Source organism: Tursiops truncatus, chromosome 16, assembly GCF_011762595.2.
Source record: "Tursiops truncatus isolate mTurTru1 chromosome 16, mTurTru1.mat.Y, whole genome shotgun sequence".
Taxonomy (NCBI): domain Eukaryota; kingdom Metazoa; phylum Chordata; class Mammalia; order Artiodactyla; family Delphinidae; genus Tursiops; species Tursiops truncatus.
This window is the reverse complement of record NC_047049.1, coordinates 48,244,648-48,264,947: the sequence shown is the minus strand read 5'-3', so window position 1 is coordinate 48,264,947 and position 20,300 is coordinate 48,244,648. Positions and strand designations below refer to the sequence as shown.

General features: G+C 42.8%; 1 long non-coding RNA gene across 1 annotated transcript; it reads right to left on the bottom strand.

Moving 5' to 3' along the window:
- Positions 1 to 2,921: 2,921 nt before the first annotated feature.
- Positions 2,922 to 7,976, bottom strand: LOC141276656 (uncharacterized). The gene is made up of 3 exons (XR_012326546.1): positions 7,892 to 7,976; positions 3,493 to 3,578; positions 2,922 to 2,971 (listed from the first exon to the last, which is right to left on the bottom strand). It is a non-coding gene; the product is annotated as an uncharacterized lncRNA (long non-coding RNA).
- Between the last annotated feature and the right edge of the window lie 12,324 nt (positions 7,977 to 20,300).

The following is a 20,300-nucleotide window of genomic DNA, read 5'->3' as shown; positions in this document are numbered from 1 at the left end:
TAATCAGAAAAGGATACTGCGCTTTCTCCAACGCATTTTCAGGCCCTCTGGAGACGAACATATAGAATTCTTCTTAAATATCATTTCCTTCCTCTTCTTCCCACAGTTGAAGCAAAACGTCCCCCAATCCTCGCCTCCACCCCCTTCCTCTGTTTACTTCTCTCCACAGCACTTATAATCCGACACTGGCTGCAAGAATCGCAGGCCATCTTACTCCGTTTGGACGCTGTAACAAATACCATAGACTGGGTGGCATATCAACACAGAAGCTTATTTCTCACAGTTTTAGATGCTGGGAAGTCCAGATCAAGGTGCCGGCAGATTCCCCGTCTGGTGAGGGCCCACTTTCTGGTTCACAGGTGGCCATATTTTCTCTGTGTCCTCACATGTCAGGACAAGCAAGGGGGCTCTCTCAGGCCTCTTTTACAAGAGCATTCATCCCATTCATGAGGGCTCTGCCTTCTAACCTAATCACCTCCCATATGCCCTACCGCCTAATACCTTCACCTTAGTATTGTCACCTTAGGGGTTAAGATGTCAACATATGAATATGAGGGACATAAATATTCAGGCCATGACACAGGCCTAGTAATATCCCCGCAGGGGATTCTCTTTCTTCCTCACCCACAGCCCAGGCAGCAAAGTTTCCTCAATGAGTTGAATGTTTTCTAGTCAACCTTCTATTAGGGGCAGTCCAGCAACAGACCTGGCTGTGTGTGTGTGTATGTGTGTCTCTGTGTCTGTGTGTGTGTGTCTGTGTGTGTGTGTCTGTGTGTGTGTCTCCATCCCTGATCCCTGCCTCCTCTCACATCAGAAGGCAGTAAACCTCAGTCACTCACGTGATTGCCTGGACCAATAGCAGGACCCCCACCCTGGCAGCTGGAAACACTGCATCACAAACTTGCACCTGGTTTTCGCTTCCCTCCTCACTCCCAGGACCTTTCCCATTCTCTCTTCTGATCTTGGCCAGGTCATCACATGTCTGGGTGTTTGTGGCACAAGGGTGTTTGGATTGCCTGGTCTACACCTTGCCTGGACCAGGAGCTGTCACATCCCTAGCAGTTACAATCCTCCTTGTTAGCAATGCGGACATACCTAGGCCTTGAACAAACAGTAGTCTCTTGTTGTTGTTTTTAATGTATTTTAAAAATGTTTTCTGTACATAAAAAATAATTCTGGTTCCCCTTTTTTTTTAAAGTATCCTTTTTAAAACAAAATAAATTTCAGAATTCTGGAAAGATGGCAGTATTCATGGAAGCATAGTCTTATCTTCCAGAATCTCCACGTAAACGCAGACAGAGCAATCAGATATTAAAACCAAAAGCCATGGGCAATAGTCACAACAAGAGTAGCTGACAAGGTATCCCCCTGTTACCACAAAATACAAGTGGGTGGACAACAGCCAGGAGACCTGCGCAACGTCACCACCAGCGCCGGGAAAGTCGAAGGAAGCAACAGTGCAGCTGGACGCCTGAGGGCCCGGCGCATGCTCAGTACAGGAGCAGAGTGAGCCTGCGCCTCCCCCTTCCCAGGAGGGCCTCCGCATGCGCAGTGCAGGGACCCAGTGAGGCTCCACAGCAGAGCCTAGAGGTTGTGCGGTGCAGGAGCCAGTCCCGGACGTGCGGCTGAGCCAGCCAGGGAGGGACTTGGTTCCCTTCACCAGCGAGTGAGGCAGAGGTCTAAGGTAAGTCATGAAACTCTTTGAATTCTCACACTGAGGTGCCGGGACCCCATTGGGACTGGACCCCACAGTGGACATCAACTGGAATCAAAATTAAGTGGGATGGGAACCTAAAAACGGAAGACAGAGAAGCTCCAACTCAGGGCTAGAACCAGGAGAGGCAGGAAGGGCACTGGCCTTTGGCACAAAATTTCAGGGGCACCAAACAACTCAGAAATCAAGATAAATGAGATTTTAATGCAATAATTTTTCAAAAAGCAAATTTAGGGGCTTCCGTGGTGGCGCAGTGGTTGACAGTCTGCCTGCCGATGCAGGGGACACGGGTTCGTGCCCCTGTCCGGGAAGATCCCACATGCCGCGGAGCGGCTGGGCCCGTGAGCCGTGGCCGCTGGGCTTGCGCGTCTGGAGCCTGTGCTCCGCAACGGGAGAGGCCACAACAGTGAGAGGCCCGCGAGCCGCAAAAAAAAAAAAAAAAAAGTTTGTACATCGAAAAGCAAATTTAATGCCAAAAATCCTTGATGAGCAAAATATCAAATCTTAAATAAAGATAGAGTTAGTAACGGTCTCACACTGAACCATCCTGGAGCCTTGAGGCAAAAGGAAAAATCAGTATTACTGATCCTGTCTTTATTACACGGTTTCGGTAGCGTGTTCCAGAGCCCTCCTTGAGGAATCTACGAAAGAAGCAGCTTCAGAAATGAAAACAGCTAAAGAGACATTGAGGTAAGGATTAGCGTGTGCAGTAAATAGATAGTTATTTGTAGAATTAAGATTAAATGAGGATTCAAAAGAGATTGTGCTATGTAATTGATACGGTCTTGGGTCCTTGGCCTCTTTAATCAATAGAAATGGATAAGACGCCCACAGGAGGAATTGAGGCACAGGTTTATTGGGACTTGTGCTGAGGGAGCGAAAACAAGTAACAGGTGCCCTTGTTTGCTCCCTGAGTAAGGCAGGCTGGTCCCTTAAATGGGATAACGGTGGGCGCGGATCGGTGGGTCAGGCCGGAGGGCTGGCTTAGGTGGTCTGCCCACCCACTTGGTGGTGTTGTGTGCAGGCATCATGCACGGTTCCCTGCTTCTGCTCCCGGCACCTCAGAAGTGGCAGTTGGTTTGTGGCCTTTTTGTATCCTACTGTTCATAATTGCACATGCATGCAGCTCTTTTTATAGTCTCTTAGCGGTTTTTTTGTGTGTGTTCTGTTGCTCAAGGAGACGTTTGTCCAGGTGCAAGTGCAAGTGCTCAGGTAGAGGGACCCAGGTCCCAGCCTATCTCATAATGGCTTTATGTTCTGAGAATGTGGATATGGTACAAACACAAAATGGGGAAGGGAGAGGAGAGAATTGAAATATCACTCAAAAAAAGAAGTTTTGCCTGTTTTCAGAAGTCACAACTGGTTCTCATATTTTCCTAGGATATCATAGGGTTCTTTTTTTTTGAGGTATAGTTGATGTATAACATTGCTAGCTTCAGATGTACAACCTAAGGATTCAGCATTTGTATATATTGTGAAATAATCACCACAATAAGTCTAGGATGACAGGGTAGCAATTCATCCGCTTGATAATGGATAAATACATGAAAAGAGAGAGGCATCAAACTGCCTTTCGCCTATGAACTGTTTCACTGGGTGACCAGATAGTCGATGAAGGGAAGTGTGTCTTTATAAAATTAATCCAGCTGATAAATGAGAAAGATGATGTAATTAGAATACCGTCATTTTTCACGCCAAGTGGATTAATGGATGTGAGCATTGAACATCATCTCTGCTAACATCTCAGAGAAAAACAGACACCCTGACATTATGTGTACCTTGATGAAAGAGCACATCAACACCTAGCTTCTCATCCAAAATCTTGATCCTGAGTCTGATCAATCTTCTGAATACACTTGAAAATCTGCAGGAAATGTAGAGAACAGAGTGATGTGTTGAACTGCATCCTAGGACACAGTCTGTAAAGTACATACTGGAAACTTCCATGGGGGAAGGGCTCAGGTTCTTCCATGGATACAGTATAAGAAAGAGAAAGGGATGCAGAAGGAACTTAGAGACTAAAAGAGATTTTAAAGACATCAACAAAATGAGCAAGCGTCATCTACAGGGTCTAGAGAGCACACTTTGGTGATAAAACCTATAAAGAAACTCAAGGAGAGTAATGAGTATAAAAATCAGGACAGAGAATAGTTTTGGAAGTAGGCAGGTGGTTGAGATTGGGAAGGGGCACGGGGAGGGTATTCTGGAGTGGAAGAAAAATTACAGTTTCTTGGCGTGGATGGTGGTTACAAGGGTTGGTTTTTTGGTTTGGTTTGGTTTTTTGAGGTATAGTTGATTTATAATATACTAGTTTCCCGTGTCAAACATAGTGATTTAAAACTTTACAGATTATACTCCATTTAAAGTCATTTAAAATGCTGGCTGTATTCCCTGTCTTGCAAAATATGTCCTTGTAGCTTGCTTGCTTACTTATTTATCTGTTATTTAAATCTCAAAATCTTTATGCTGACTGAAAGCAGCCAGATACAGAAAGATGTCATTTATATAAAATGCAATGTTATCTTTAGTGGAAACAAAGCAGATTCGTGGTTGCCTGGGGATGGGAGGGAGGGAGGTGTGGATTACAAAGGGGCATGAGGAAACTTTTGGGGTGATGGGTATGTTTTTTACCTTAATTAGGCTGATGCTTTTCTGGGTATATATGTCAAAGCTCACTGAACTGTACACTTTAAATGTGTGCAGTTTTTTGTACCTCATCTGTACATCCATGAAGCTGTGAATAAAGCGGCACGGAGCCAATGATTATGAGCAGTGTTTCCCGGTTATGTTGATAGTAAGAAGCTCCTGGTGCTACTTCTGAGTCCTCCGTGAAGCACCAGGTGATTTATGCTTTTGCTAAGGGTCCCGGGAATTCTCGTGCTCAGGGAAGTGGGGAAGCACTGGTATGAAGTGGGTGGTAGCTGAGAAGGAGGTTTCCCTCATCTTGACCAAACCATCATCAGGTGAAGCCAGATGAAGCTGCCACCAACAGCAAGCCAGGGCAACACGAGTTGGTGATTTTCCTAGTTTCACACAAGTACCTGATGGTTATCTACCGCATAACAAGGTTTGTCACCAGTGTCTCCCTGAAGGAGCTCTCTCAGCCCCCAGCATCTTGTATCATTGGATTAATTGGGAGAAAGCCATGCTGATGGGTGAAAGGGCACCTCCATGAGAATCCGTGTGATTGCAATTATCCAATCAAGATCCTGTCTCCTATAAAAGAAACACGAACACCTGTGCTTAGCATGTCATCTTGAAGGGTATTTGCTGGTGTCTGTAGCGAAAGAGATGCATTTAATGCTAGGTTAAGCACGCTACCATTTTTTAATATTTATGTGAAAGTAGTGGTGGGATTGGAACTCACTAAAAGTGCTCTCTTTGTTATGACTCAGTAAGGTCAGGGATGTCTTTTGCGATTCGCTGAGCATCGCAGTTCCTCAGATGTGAGTTTTCTGTCATGCACTTGGTCAGTTTTTCTGTTCTTTTTCTTAATTTGTGGTATTCTCTGTATGCTATTGATTTTAACTCTTTTTCTCTTATCTATGTTGAAAATATATTCTTCCATTTATCACTTACTATAACCTCATTTCTGGTGCCTTTTTTTCCTCTGTGGCAGCTGTGCTTCATTTTTTTCAGTAAAAACTTGAACTTTTTTCTTTATATAGCAATATTGAAATTACACAAAGATGCCTTCACCCTAGGAACTGAAAGCAAAATTTTAAACATTGGAAATGGAGGAGGAATTTGATGTGGATAATGTAAAACAGCCAGTTGGAAAGCAAATGCTGTGCTTAATGGATACGACTTAAGGCTGGTTTTTGGAAAAGAATTGTTCTTCTATTTGGAAATAAATGAACTCTGTCAGGTCAATAAGAAATTAGCTTCTTATGAAAAAGACAAGGAATCGTGCACAAAAAAAATTCTAAAAGAGATCATGAACAACTTCATGCCTGTATACTTGACATGTTAGGCTGTATACATAATTTTCTGGAAAACAAAAGTAACCAAAGTTCCATCTAGAAAGAACAGAAACTCCCAACAGACCACTTTCTTAAAAGAATTTTAAAAGTTAGTCACACATTCACCTAGAGATGGACTGAAAGCTGATTCCCTGCAGCTGTTGGAAGGGTTGCAATTATTTTATTCGACAAAGGTAGCTTTACCCTAGCCCCAGCCTCCATAAAAACCCCCATGACAGTACAAGGGCCTTACATAAGTTTAAAACATGTAAAATTCCTAACAACACGTAGCTTATTTATTTTATACATAGTAGTTTCTGTCTCTTAATCCTTTACTGCATCCTGTCCGCCACTTCCCTCTCTCCACTAAAAACAAGCAGTTTATTCTCTATATCTGTGAGTCTGTTTCTGTTTTGTTATATACATTCATTTATTTTTTAGATTCCACATATAAATGATAACATACAGTGTTTGTCTTTTTCTGTCTGACTTCTTTCCCTAAGCATAGTGTCCATCAGGTCCATCCATGTTGTTGCAAATGGCAGAATTTCATTCTTCATTGTGGCTGAGTAGTATCCCCTTTTATATAGAAATATATCTATTTAATCCATTCATCTGTTGCTGGACACAGATTGCATCTTATCTTGCCTATTGTAAATAATGCAGCTGTGAACATTGGGGCCATGTAGCTTTTCAAATTTGTGTTTTCTTCAAATATACATTCAGGAGTTTAGTTTACGGTGAATCACCAAACGACTCCCTAAATTTCAGCAGCGTATCCCTCTATATTTCCCATATCACAGTGCTGGGTGGGTGTTCACTTTGGGGAGACTGCACTCCTTCATGTGGTCAATCAGGAGCCCAGAGTCTCCCATCCTGGGCCTCCTCCATCCCTAGGACCTCATCCTCATCTGTATCCATCAGCAGAAGGGGCAGGAACGTGGAGAAATGCATGTGGGAGGTGATAATGGGCCAGGTCTGGAAGGACACACATCAGTTCCTCTCCTGCTCCATTGGCAAGGACATGGTCCTGTGGCCACACAAGAGGCTGGAAAGTCTTCCAGTTGTGCACCCCAAGGAGGGGAATGGATTTTCATGGGCGATTAATGTTGTCACTGCTACAGTAAAATAATATCTCTTTAGGGAGATTAAAAATGAGAGAAATCCCCTAAGGAAAGAACATAGAAAATGGACCTGGTGTGGCTAACAGGGACCCAAAATAAAATAGAGCCAGGCAGTCATGACAGACCTGGGTTTCAGTAACATGCTCTGAGTTCTTAGAAAACCACAAACAGAAGCTCTAAAGGACTTCTGATTCTGCTAAGGGTCCCACCTGGAAAAGCGCCAAAGGTGAAGCTCCAGTGACAGCCAGTCATCGCAAACTGTGGTCCAGCTGCGAGGACTTGTGGTCGCGCTGCAAAGGGCCATCCAATCCCCTTACAAGTCTCCCAACTGTGCGTTCTGCCGATTTTGCCTTTAAAAATGCTTCACTCCATTCACGCCCCGGGGAACCTACTTTCAGTTACAGGCAAAAGCTCCGTATCCCCAGATTGCAAACCTTGCCAACAATAAACCAGTCTTTTGCCTCAAGATAACCCCTATTCTTTTCCGAGATTTATTTCTAATTTTAGGATGACTTCAGCAATAGTGAGCAACTCATTTGGATCTCTTGTGTTTTCAAATCTTTATTGAGTATTAGCCCTACGCCAATCACTGTGTGGAGAGCAGACTGAGAGTTGATTGAGCAACATCTTGCTCTGGGAGAAGCTCTGAATCCACAGGAGAGATGACATGGAATGAAGGCCTGCCATCCTAGGAGACAAGGATAAAGAGAATGTTCTCTGGAAGTTCAGGGAATGATTCTAGATTTGGAAGCTGCCTGGAGATGATAGAATTTGGACTCCACTTGCAGAGAAGAACAAGATACCGGGAGCTATAGATGCAGGTCCTTTAAATACAAGGTATCATAAGGAATATCATGTAGCCATTAAATTCATAAATTCTAAAACTTTAAATGAGAAGAACACTTACTCATATTAAGGAAAAAGTGACCGGTAATATGAGGTAATCCCATTTTTTTAACTCTGTGTAAATTTGGATGAAATTATACAAATATGTTGAGTGACAGTTTCCAGTTTTTTAAAACGTTTTATTGTTAATATAAACAGAAAAGCGCCATAAACGTCTTTGGTTGGATAGACTAATTTCTCCTCACCAGACACGCAGCGCTGGGCTGCAGACAAGTGAAGGCCAGCACGTTCCCACCTTCTCCCTGCAGGTCCCATGAGGCAGCGACCTCCTCTCTATTCTCTGCTGTGGACCCTGGGCCTGATGCAGGGGCTCAGTCAACACTCTCTGAAATACTGCACCTGGGAAGTGGCCTATTGTGTCATAGTCAAGACAATGACTTTCACTGGAAGGCTCCCCCAAAACATTGAATCGTACAGAATTTGGTTTGCTCTAATGGCAAGATGGTGAAAGTATGTAAGTTTGAGAGTTGGCTGCTTTTGCTGACAAAACCGTGGAGCCCTGAATTACTCATGCCATATCTCATGAGGCCACCAGAGGGCGGTGTGTAGCTGCTTATGACAAACACACTGCTCCCGTTCAAAAGTGATCCTTTCCAAGTTAGCCTTCATCAGAGCATGTTTTATTTTTTCCCCCCACATGTTTATTGGAGTGTAAATGCTCTACAATGTTGTGTTAGTTTCTGCTGTACAACAAAGTGAATCAGCTATAAGTATACATATATCCCCATATCCCCTCCCTCTTGCGTCTCCCTCCCACCCTCCATATCCCACCCCTCTAGGTGGTCACAAAGCATCAAGCTAATCTCCCTGTGCTATGCAGCTGCTTCCCACTAGCCATCCATCTTACATTTGGTAGTGTATATATGTCAATGCTACTCTCTCACTTCATCCCAGCTTCCCCTTCCCGCCCTGTGCCCTCAAGTCCTTTCTCTACGTCTGTGTCTTTAATTCCTGCCCTGCCACTAGGTTCATCAGTACCGCTTTTTAAAATTCCATATATATGCGTTAGCATACGGTATTTGTTTTTCTCTTTCTGACTTACTTCACTCTGTATGACAGATTCTAGGTCCGTCCACCTCACTACAAATAACTCAATTTCATTCGTTTTTATGGCTGAGTAATATCCCATTGTGTATATGTGCCACATCTTCTTTATCCATTCATCTGTTGATGGACATTTAGGTTGCCAGAACATGTTTTCTAAACTTGGAGGATTTCTTAATTAATTTACTTGCCTCTTCTCCAATCTCATTTGGAAACTAGTGACAATCCACTACAAGTAATAAATATGAGGGCCACTGACTGGAAGTTGTCCCTTGTGACACATTATAAGCATTTAAAATTATCTGACCAACCCCCCATCTCTATCCACCTGTCCCCTTCTTTCTCCCTCCAACCATCATAAACATCTATATGTGTAAAACACCTTTTGACAATCTATGTAACTTAGAGTTTTCAATCATATTGCCTCTTCTTTGTGATATGAATCTTTGGGTGGCAAGTGGTCTGCTAATAAGAGAGTGAGAATGTCCCTGGTGCCCTAGGAGACAATGTGAAAGTGGGGAGTAGGTCTCAGTGGGAGTTGGTCAAAGCGGGAGATCTCCTGCTCAGCATAGCTAAGGTCAGATCCACATTGTCTCCTAACCCCAAAGCACTGAGTCTGCTTTCCTCCCAGGGAACTTTGTTAAAATCCTGTATATCCCGAAGGAGCATCAGGGCCAGTATAATGAACAGTGTTTATAATAATTGTGGGAGAGACATAGGTTATGTGTTTTCAGGTCTCGCCTTTATTATGAGTTAACTTTTATAAATGGTGTTTGCAGGGGTCCAGCCTCATTCCTCTGCACATGGATGTCGTGTTCTCCCAGCACATTTTGTGGAAAAATCTGTCTTTCCCCCATTAAAATGATCTGTCACTCTTGTCAAAAGTTATTTGACCATATACATTAGGGCTTGTTTCTGGGCTCTGAAGTCTGTTCCATTGATTTGATAGTTCTATCTTTATGCCAAGTACCAAACCATTTTGATTATTGTAGCTTTGTAGTAAGTTTTGAAATCAGGGAGCGTGCATCCTCCCACATTGTTTTTCTTGCTCAAAATTGTTGGACTCTTTGGGGATCTATTAGATGTAAAGTATTTTAGGATGGGCTTTTTGATTTAGGGTTGGGTTTTGAAGGGATTGTATGGAATTTTAAATTGCAGTGGGTAATATTGAGATCTTAGCAGTAAATTGTCTAATCCATGAAAATGGGATTTGTGTCATTTACGCTCTTTCCAAAAGTTTGGCAAGTTTCATCGTGTAACTCTTCACCTCCTTGGTTAAGTTGTGTAATTCTTCACCTCCTTGGTTAAGTTAATTACTAAGTAATTTATTTTTTCTGGCACAATTATAACTGGAATCGTTTTCTTAATTTCCTTTTCAAATTGATCATATTTGTGTATAGAAATGTAGATGATATTCAGTGTTGATTTTGTATCCTGTTACTTTGCTGAATTTATCTTTTATAACATTATTTTTGTGGCATCCTTAGGATTTCTAAATATGAGATCATGTCGTGTGTGAACAGAGATAATGCTAGTACCTCTTTTCAGATTTGAATGTAAGTGATCTATGCATTGATTCATGTACTTATTGACCTGTCTTTCCAAACTGCTCTGGCAAAAACTACCACTTTTATGTTGCTTAGAAGTGGTAAAACCCAGCATGCTTACATGCTTCCTGACGTCAAAGGAAAAGTTTTCAGAATTTCACCATTAACGACGATGTTGGCTGTGGGTATTACATATGTGGCATTAATTACGTCATGGTAATTACCTTCAAACCTAGTGTGTTGAGTGGTTGGTTTTTTTAAATTTATATTTATTTATTTATTTTTGGCTGCGTTGGGTCTTCATTGCTGTTTGTGGGCTTTAGTTGCGATGAGTGGGGGCTACTCTTCATTGTGGTGCGTGGGCTTCTCATTGCAGTGGCTTCTCTTTGTTGCAGAGCACAGGCTCGAGGTATGCGGCTTCAGTAGTTGTGGCACGTGAGCTCAGTAGTTGTGGCTTGCAGGCTCTAGAGCGCAGGCTCAGCAGTTGTGGTGCACAGGCTTTGTTGCTCCATGGCATGTGGAATCTTCCCAGACCAGGGCTCGAACCCATGTCCCCTGCATTGGCAGGCGGATTCTCAACCACTGCGCCACCAGGGAAGTCCTGTTGAGTGTTTTTTATCATGAAAGTGTGTTGAATTTTTTTCAACTGCTTTTTCTGCATTAATTGAGGCGATCCTGTGTTTGTCCCTTCTTTCCATTAATGTGGTTCATTACACCAATGCATTTCCTAGGTTGAAGCATTCTTGCATTCCAGGAATAAATGCACTTGTTCTTATTACATGAATAGATATAAATTATTATTATGTCAATACGCATGTGTGCGTTGCCAGCCTCAGCTCAGGCTTCCTGAACCCTGGAAGGGCGGCAGGCGATAGCTAGGACACAACACTGAACCACAGAGGTTTATGACTCTAATTGGTCCTGATGATTGTTATTACTAATGCCTGACTGTTGTTTCACACACTCGATGACTGTCTGACTTAGACCTGCACTCACCCAGCTCCTGCCTCCGTGTCTCTCACCTCCACCCCTTCCTTCTGGATTTCACTCACTTCTTCCTTAAGTACATCCTTCCTCACTCTCAGTGAGAGCCTGAGAGAGGCAAACTCTCTTAGTCTTTTTTTATCTGAAAACGTTCTTATTTCACTTTATTCTTGAGTGGTAGTTTAGAATGAAATCTATACAGATGTTTCTGTGACATTTCCCTTGGCCTCTGAAGATGTCGTTCCCTTGTGTTTGCCCTTAATTGTGACTGCTGACTGGTCTGTTGTTTGGTCTCACTGCCTTCCCTCCTCTTTGATAATCTCTTCAATTGTCTTTAATATTCTACAGTCCATTACGGTAGGGCAAGGTTCGAGTTTATTTTTATTTTTCCTCCTCGGGACTGGAATCTGTAGATCCATGCTTACCAAAATTCTAAAAACTTCACATCCTGTCTCTTCACCACTCGTTCCATTTCTCATCCTAAAATTCCATGTACATTAGACTCTCTATATATGTGCCTCATTGTACTTGCCCTCTTTTTTTTTCCCATCACTTTATCTCCTGTAACATTCTGGGTCACTGGTTCTCTCTTCAACCCTCGTTAATCTGCTGTCTAATCCACCCAGTAGAGCTCTAATTTCCATGGCACTGTGTTTTAAGTTTTAGAAATTTTTTTATCTTGTTTTTCTAATTTTCCTGTTATGTTTTCATAGTATCTTACTTATGGTTCCAATACGATTTTTTAGGCCTTTAACCAATTTACAGAAATTTCTGTAATTGTTTAATCAAGTTATTCTATTTCATGGTTTGGGGGTTCTAATCGTCCCATTTGTAGTGTCTGCTGCCTCTTGTTCATGGTGAGATCAGGGCATGTTTTGGTGATAATGGATCCTTGCTGCTTGGGGGTTTTAACGTATGTATATGGTTTTTTTTGTCATGTTCAGGACATTTCTGCCTATGGCCATTTTTGTTAAGTGTTACTTTGGTTTTTAATCAGAAAAGGATACTGCGTTTTCTCCAACGCATTTTCAGGCCCTCTGGAGACGAACATATAGAATTCTTCTTAAATATCATTTCCTTCCTCTTCTTCCCCACAGAAAGGCTTCCCTTATCACCCCAGTTGAAACAAAACATCCCCCAATCCTCGCCTCCACCGCCTTCCTCTGTTTCCTTCTATCCACAGCACTTATAATCCGACACTGGCTGCAAGAATCGCAGGCCATCTTACTCCGTTTGGACGCTGTAACAAATACCATAGACTGGGTGGCATATCAACACAGAAGCTTATTTCTCACAGTTTTAGATGCTGGGAAGTCCAAGATCAAGGTGCCGGCAGATTCCCCGTCTGGTGAGGGCCCACTTTCTGGTTCACAGGTGGCCATATTTTTGCTGTGTCCTCACATGTCAGGACAAGCAAGGGGGCTCTCTCAGGCCTCTTTTACAAGAGCATTCATCCCATTCATGAGGGCTCTGCCTTCTAACCTAATCACCTCCCATATGCCCTACCGCCTAATACCTTCACCTTAGTATTGTCACCTTAGGGGTTAAGATGTCAACATATGAATATGAGGGACATAAATATTCAGGCCATGACACAGGCCTAGTAATATCCCCGCAGGGGATTCTCTTTCTTCCTCACCCACAGCCCAGGCAGCAAAGCTTCCTCAATGAGTTGAATGTTTTCTAGTCAACCTTCTATTAGGGGCAGTCCACCAACAGACCTGGCTGTGTGTGTGTGTGTGTGTGTGTGTGTGTGTGTGTGTGTGTGTCTGTCTGTGTGTGTGTGTGTCTGTGTGTGTGTGTCTGTGTGTGTGTCTCCATCCCTGATCCCTGCCTCCTCTCACATCAGAAGGCAGTAAACCTCAGTCACTCACGTGATTGCCTGGACCAATAGTAGGACCCCCATCCTGGCAGCTGGAAACACTGCATCACAAACTTGCACCTGGTTTTCGCTTCCCTCCTCACTCCCAGGACCTTTCCCATTCTCTCTTCTGATCTTGGCCAGGTCATCACATGTCTGGGTGTTTGTGGCACAAGGGTGTTCGGATTGCCTGGTCTGCACCTTGCCTGGACCAGGAGCTGTCACATCCCTAGCAGTTACAATCCTCCTTGTTAGCAATGAGGACATACCTAGGCCTTGAACAAACAGTAGTCTCTTGTTGTTGTTGTTGTTGTTTTTAATGTATTTTAAAAATGCTTTCTGTACATAAAAATAATTCTGGTTCCCCATTTTTTTTTAAAGTATCCTTTTTAAAACAAAATAAATTTCAGAATTCTGGGAAGATGGCAGTATTCATGGAAGCATAGTCTTATCTTCCAGAATCTCCATGTAAACGCAGACAGAGCAATCAGATATTAAAACCAAAAGCCATGGGCAATATTCACAACAAGAGTAGCTGACAAGGTATCCCCCTGTTACCACAAAATACAAGTGGGTGGACAACAGCCAGGAGACCTGCGCAACGTCACCACCAGCGCCGGGAAAGTCGAAGGAAGCAACAGTGCAGCTGGACGCCTGAGGGCCCGGCGCATGCTCAGTACAGGAGCAGAGTGAGCCTGCGCCTCCCCCTTCCCAGGAGGGCCTCCGCATGCGCAGTGCAGGGACCCAGTGAGGCTCCACAGCAGAGCCTAGAGGTTGTGCGGTGCAGGAGCCAGTCCCGGACGTGCGGCTGAGCCAGCCAGGGAGGGACTTGGTTCCCTTCACCAGCGAGTGAGGCAGAGGTCTAAGGTAAGACATTGAAACTCTTTGAATTCTCACACTGAGGTGCCGGGACCCCATTGGGACTGGACCCCACAGTGGACATCAACTGTAAGGAGTGGAATCAAAATTAAGTGGGATGGGAACTACAAACAGAAGACAGAGAAGCTCCAACTCAAAGGTAGAACCAGGAGAGACAGGAAGGGCACTGGCCTCGTGTGCAAAATTTTGGGGAACACCAAACAACTCCTAAATCAAGGGATTATGAGCTATAATCTTGATTTATTATGAAATAAATGAGATTTTAATGCTAAACTTTTTCAAAAAGAAAATGTAATGCCAAAAATCCTTGATGAGCAAAATACCTATCTTTTAGTTAAAGATAGAATCATTCACATTCTGATGCTGAGCCATACTGGAGCCTTAAGCAAAGGGAAAATCAGTAATACCGATCCTGTCTCTATTCCAGTGTTCCAGTGGAGTGTTCCAGAGCCCTCCTTGAGGAATCTACTAAAGAACCAGATTCAGAACCCACGGTTATTAGAAACATTGTAGTAAGGATTCATGTGAGCAGAAAATATATAGTTATTTGTCAAATTAAGATTAAAGAAGGGTAAGAAGAGATTATAGTATGTAATTGATACAAATTTGGGTCCTTGGACTCGTTAATCAACAGAAATTGATAAGACACCACAGTAGGAATTTAGGCAAGGCATTACTGGGACTCATGCTGCGCCCGAGTGAGCGAAAACAATTAACAGGTGCCCTTGTTTGCTCTCTGAGGAAGGCAGACTGGTCCTTAAATGGGATAAGGGTGGGGGCGGATCGGTGGGTCAGGCCGGAGGGCTGGCTTAGGTGGTCTGCCCACCCGCTTGGTGGTGGTGTGTGCAGGCATCACGCACGGTTCCCTGCTTCTGCTCCCGGCACCTCAGAAGTGGCAGTTGGTTTGTGGCCTTTTTGTATCCTACTGTTCATAATTGCACATGCATGCAGCTCTTTTTAGTCTCTTAGAGGTTTTGTGTGTGTGTTCTGTTGCTCAAGGAGACGTTTTCCAGGTGCAAGCGCAAGTGCTCAGGTAGAGGGACCCAGGTCCCAGCCTATCTCATAATGGCTTTATGTTCTGAGAATATGGATATGATACCAAAAAAAATGGGGAAGGGAGAGGAGAGAATTGAAATAGCATGCAAAAAGAGTTGTGCCTGTTTTCAGAAGTCACAACTAGTTCTGATATATTTTCCCTAGGATATCGTAGTGGGTTTTTTTGAGGTACAGTTAACGTATAACATTGTTATTTTCAGATGTGCAACGTAATGTTTCATCATTTGTATTGTGAAATAATCACCACAATAAGTCTAGGTTAGATCTGTCACCATGCCTAGGTACAAAAACTTTTCCCTTGTGATGAGAACTTTTAAGGTCTCTCTTAGCAGCTCTCAAATATGCAGTATAATATTAATAACTGTGGTCGCCATGCTCTTTCTTACAGCTCCATGACTTTTTACTATTACAACTGGAACTTAGTACCTTTTCACCTCCACCCATTTCACCCCACCCACTTCCTGCCTCTGGCAACTCTAATCTGTTCTCTGTAACTGTGAGCCTGAAATTTCTTTTTGCATGTATAAGTGAGATCTTGCAGTATTTGCCTTTCTCTACCTGAATTATTTCACTTAGCATAACGTCCTCGGGTTCTTCCACATTGTCATATGGCAAGATTTCATTCTTTCATTTGACTAAATAATATTCCGTTGTCTATACCATAATTTCTTTATCCTTTCATCCCTCATTGTACGCTTAGGTTGTTTCCATATCTTGGCTGTTGTAAATAATGTTGCAGTGAGCGTGGGGGTGCATATATCTTTTCCAAGTTAGTGTTTTCCTTTTCTTCAGATAAATACCAGAAGTGTAATTGCTGTGTCTTGTGGTAGTTCTATTTTTAATTTTTTGAGTAAACTCCGTACTGTTTTCCATACTGGCTGCACCAATTTATATTCGTACCAACAGTGCACAAGTGTTGCCTTGTCTCAACATCCTCTCCAACGTTTGTTATTTCTTGTCTTTTTTGATAATAGCCATTCTATTAGGTGGAGGTGATATCTCATTATGGTTTTTTTTTAAAGTTTTTTTTTTAAAGTGTTTTCAGCCATTCTCTAATGTGGTTTAATTAATTAATTTTTGCTGTGTTGGGTCTTCGTTTCTGTGCGAGGACTTTCTCCAGCTGTGGCAAGCGGGGGCCACTCTTCATCGCGGTACGCGGACCTCTCACTGTCCTGGCCTCTCTTGTTGCGGAGCACAGGCTCCAGACGCGCAGGCTCAGTAGTTGTGGCTCACGGGCCTAGCTGCTCTGCGGCATGTGGGATCCTCCCAGACCAGGGCTCGAACCCGTGTCCCCTGCATTAGCAGGCAGATTCTCAACCACTGCGCCACCAGGGAAGCCCCTCATTATGGTTTTGATTAGCATTTCCCTGATGATTAGTGACGTTGGGCGTCTTTTCATGTACCTACTGGCCACTTGTATATCTTCTTTGGAAAAATGTTTATTCAGATCTTCTGCCCATTTTTTAATCAGAGTGCTCATTTATTTGCTATTGAGGTGTATGAGTTCTTTATATATTTTGTATATTAATTGCTTATCAGCTACATGATTTGTACATATTTTCTCCCATTCAAAGGGTACCTTTTCATTTTGTTGATGGTTTCCTATGCCTTGCAGAGCTTTTTAGTTTGATGTCGTCCCACTTGTTTATTTTTGCCTTTGTTTCCCTTGCTTTTGGAGTCAGATCCAAAAAAAAACCATCACCAAGACTCAGGTCAAGGAGCTTACTGCCTGTGTTTTTCTAGGAGCTTTATAGTTTCAGGTTTTACATTCAAGGCTTTAATCCATTTTGAGTTAATTTTTGTGTATGGTGTAAAATAGTGGTACAGTTTCATTCTTTTATATATGGCTATCCAGTTTCCCCATCATCATTTACTGAAGAGATTGTCCTTCCCCATTGTATATTCTTAGTCATTTGTAGTAAATTAACTGACCATATGTATGGGTTTATTTCTGGGCTTTCTGTTCTCTTCCATTCACCAGTGTGTTTGTTTTTATGCCAATACCATACTGTTTTGATGATTATAGTTTTGTAATATAGTTTGAAATTAGGAAGTGTCGTGCCTCCCTCTTTGTCCTTCCTAGTCAAGATTGCTTTGGCTGGGCTTCCCTGGTGGTGCAGTGGTTCAGAATCTGCCTGCCAATGCAGGGGACACGTGTTTGAGCCCTGGTTCGGGAAGATCCCACATGCCGTGGAGCAACTAAGCCCGTGTGCCACAACTACTGAGCCTGTGCTCTAGAGCCCATGCGCCACGACTGCTGTAGCCTGCGCATGCCCTAGAGGCTGTGCCCCGCAGCAAGAGAAGCCACCGCAATGAGAATCCCGCGCACTGCAACAACAAGTAGCTCCTGCTCACTGCAACTAGAGAAAGCCCATGGGTATCAATGAAGACCCAACACAGCCAATAATTAATTAATCAATTAATTTTTTAAAAAGGTTTGTTTTGGTTGTTGGGTGTCCTTTGTGGTTCCACACAAATTTTAGGATTGTTCGTTCTATTCCTGTGAAAAATGCCATTGGAATTTTGATAAGGATTGCATTAAACCTGTAGATTGCTTTGGGTAACTTGGACATTTTACCTAATTCTTCAAATTCATGAGGATAAAATATCTTCCCATTTAGTTTTATCTTCTTCAATTTCTTTCATCAGTGTTTATATGGTATTATGGATATTGTTAATCTGAACTTGTGTGTGCATCAGTTGAGATGAAACAAATGACTAATTAGATATTCTAATTCAGTTATTCCTTGTGTCCTTGAGAACCAGATTTCCCAGTGTGGAAGAAAGGAGATACAGATGTCACAGAAGAGGTTAAGTAAAACCTTAAAGCTCTCAGTTTGAATTGGATGTATCTGTATAAACTATCAGAGTATTTTCTCCTATATGTAATACCTAGCTTTTCCCACTGAAAAGACCTGGAAACAATGATCAAACCAGAAAGAAGGAGGATTCCTAACATTCTAACGTTCAATATTTAATATTCAATATTATTTCCTACTAAAAGAAACCAGGCTTCTTAGACAAATGACTGATTCTAGTCCTGGGCAGGAAATATACAAAATGAGCTTGAAACATCTTGCTAAGCTAGATATCAAGAAGCATTCAGACTACTAGGGTCACGTCAAAAGGACTTAAGAGTTAGCTTGAAGGTGTTCCAACTTGGTGAAAGATGAGACACTATATATATATATATATATATATATATAAAATTTACTTTTGGCTGCTGCGTGGGGGCTTTCTCTAGTTGCAGCGAGTGGGGCTGCTCTTCATTGCAGTGTGCTGGCTTCTCATTGCAGTGGCTTGTTGCAGAGCATGGGCTCTAGGTACGCAGGCTTCAGTAGTTGTGGCTCGTGGGCTCTAGAGGCAGGCTCAGTAGTTGTGGTGCACGGACTTAGTTGCTCCGTGGCATGTTGGATCTTCCCAGACCAGGGCTCGAACCCGTGACCCTGCATTGGCAGGTGGATTCTTAACCACTGCGCCACCAGGGAAGTCCAATGAGACAGTTTGAACATAAACACATATAACTGCAGTGTATTGAAATCCATCAAATATGTTTTAATTCTTAACTTCACCATGTTTTTAAAAAATTAATATATCATTTTTGGAGAATGACAGGGTAGCAATTCACCCTCTTGATAATGGATAAATACATGAAAAGTAAGAAACATCTAACCTGCCTTTCCTCTATAAACTGTTCCACTGGGTGACCAAATAGTCGATGAAGGGAAGTGTCTTTATAAAATTAATCCAGCTGATATGAGAAAGACATGATATAATTAGAATACCATCATTTTTCACCCCAAGTGGATTAACGGATGTGAGCATTGAACATCATCTCTGCTAACATCTCAGGAAAAAACAGACACCCTGACATTATGTGTCCCTTGATGAAAGAGCACATCAATACCTAGGGTCTCATCCAAAATCTTGATCCAGAGTCTGATCAATCCTCTGAATACACTTGAAAATCTGCAGGAAATGTAGAGAACAGAGTGATGTGTTGAACTGCATCCTAGGACACAGTCTGTAAAATACATACTGGAAACTTCCATAGGGGGAAGGGCTCAGGTTCTTCCATGGATACAGTATAAGAAAGAGAAAGGGATGCAGAAGGAACTTAGAGACTAAAAGAGAATTAAAAGGCATCAACAAAATGAGTAAGCGTCATCTACAGGGTCTAGAGAGCACACTTTGGTGACAAAAAACTATAAAGAAACTCAAGGAGAGTAATGAGTATAAAAATCAGGACAGAGAATAATTTTGGAAGTAGGGAGGTGGTTGGGACTGGGAAGGGGCACGAGGAGGGTATTCTGGAGTGGAAGAAAAATTACAGTTTCTTGGCGTGGATGGTGGTTACAAGGGTGTTGTTTTGTTTTCTTTTGAGGTATACTTGATTTATAATATACTAGTTTCCCGTGTAAAACATAGTGATTCAAAACTTTACAGGTTATACTCCATTGAAAGTCATTTAAAATATTGACTATATTCCTTGTCTTGCAAAATATGTCCTTGTAGCTTGCTTGCTTATTTATTTATCTGTTATTTAAATCTCAAAATCTTTATGCTGACTGAAAGCAGCCAGATACAGAAACATGTCATTTATATAAAATGCAATGGTGAGCCTCTCTCATGGCACAGTGGTTAAGAATCCGCCTGCCAATGCAGGGGACATGGGTTAGATCCCTGGCCTGGGAAGATCCCACATACCACGGACCAACTAAGCCTGTGCACCACAACTACAGAGCCTGCGCTCTAGAGCCCGTGAGCCACAACTACTGAAGCCTATGTGCCTAGAATCCGTGCTCTGCAACAAGAGAAGCCACTGCAATGAGAAGCCCCCATACCGCAATGGAGAGTAGCCCCTGCTCGCCGCAACTAGAGAAAGCCTGCACACAGCAACGAAGACCCAAGACAGCCAAAGATAAAAACAAATAAATAAATAGTTTTTAAAATGCAGTTATCGGGCTTCCCTGGTGGCGCAGTGGTTGAGAATCTGCCTGCCGATACAGGGGACACGGGTTCATGCCCCGGTCTGGGAAGATCCCACATGCGGCGGAGCGGCTGGGCCCGTGAGACACGGCCGCTGAGCCTGCGCGTCCGGAGCCTGTGCTCCACAACGGGAGAGGCCACAACAGTGAGAGGACCGCGTACCGCAAAAAAAAAAAAAAAAAAAATGCAGTTATCTTTTACTTATTTTTAACATCTTTATTGGAGTATAATTGC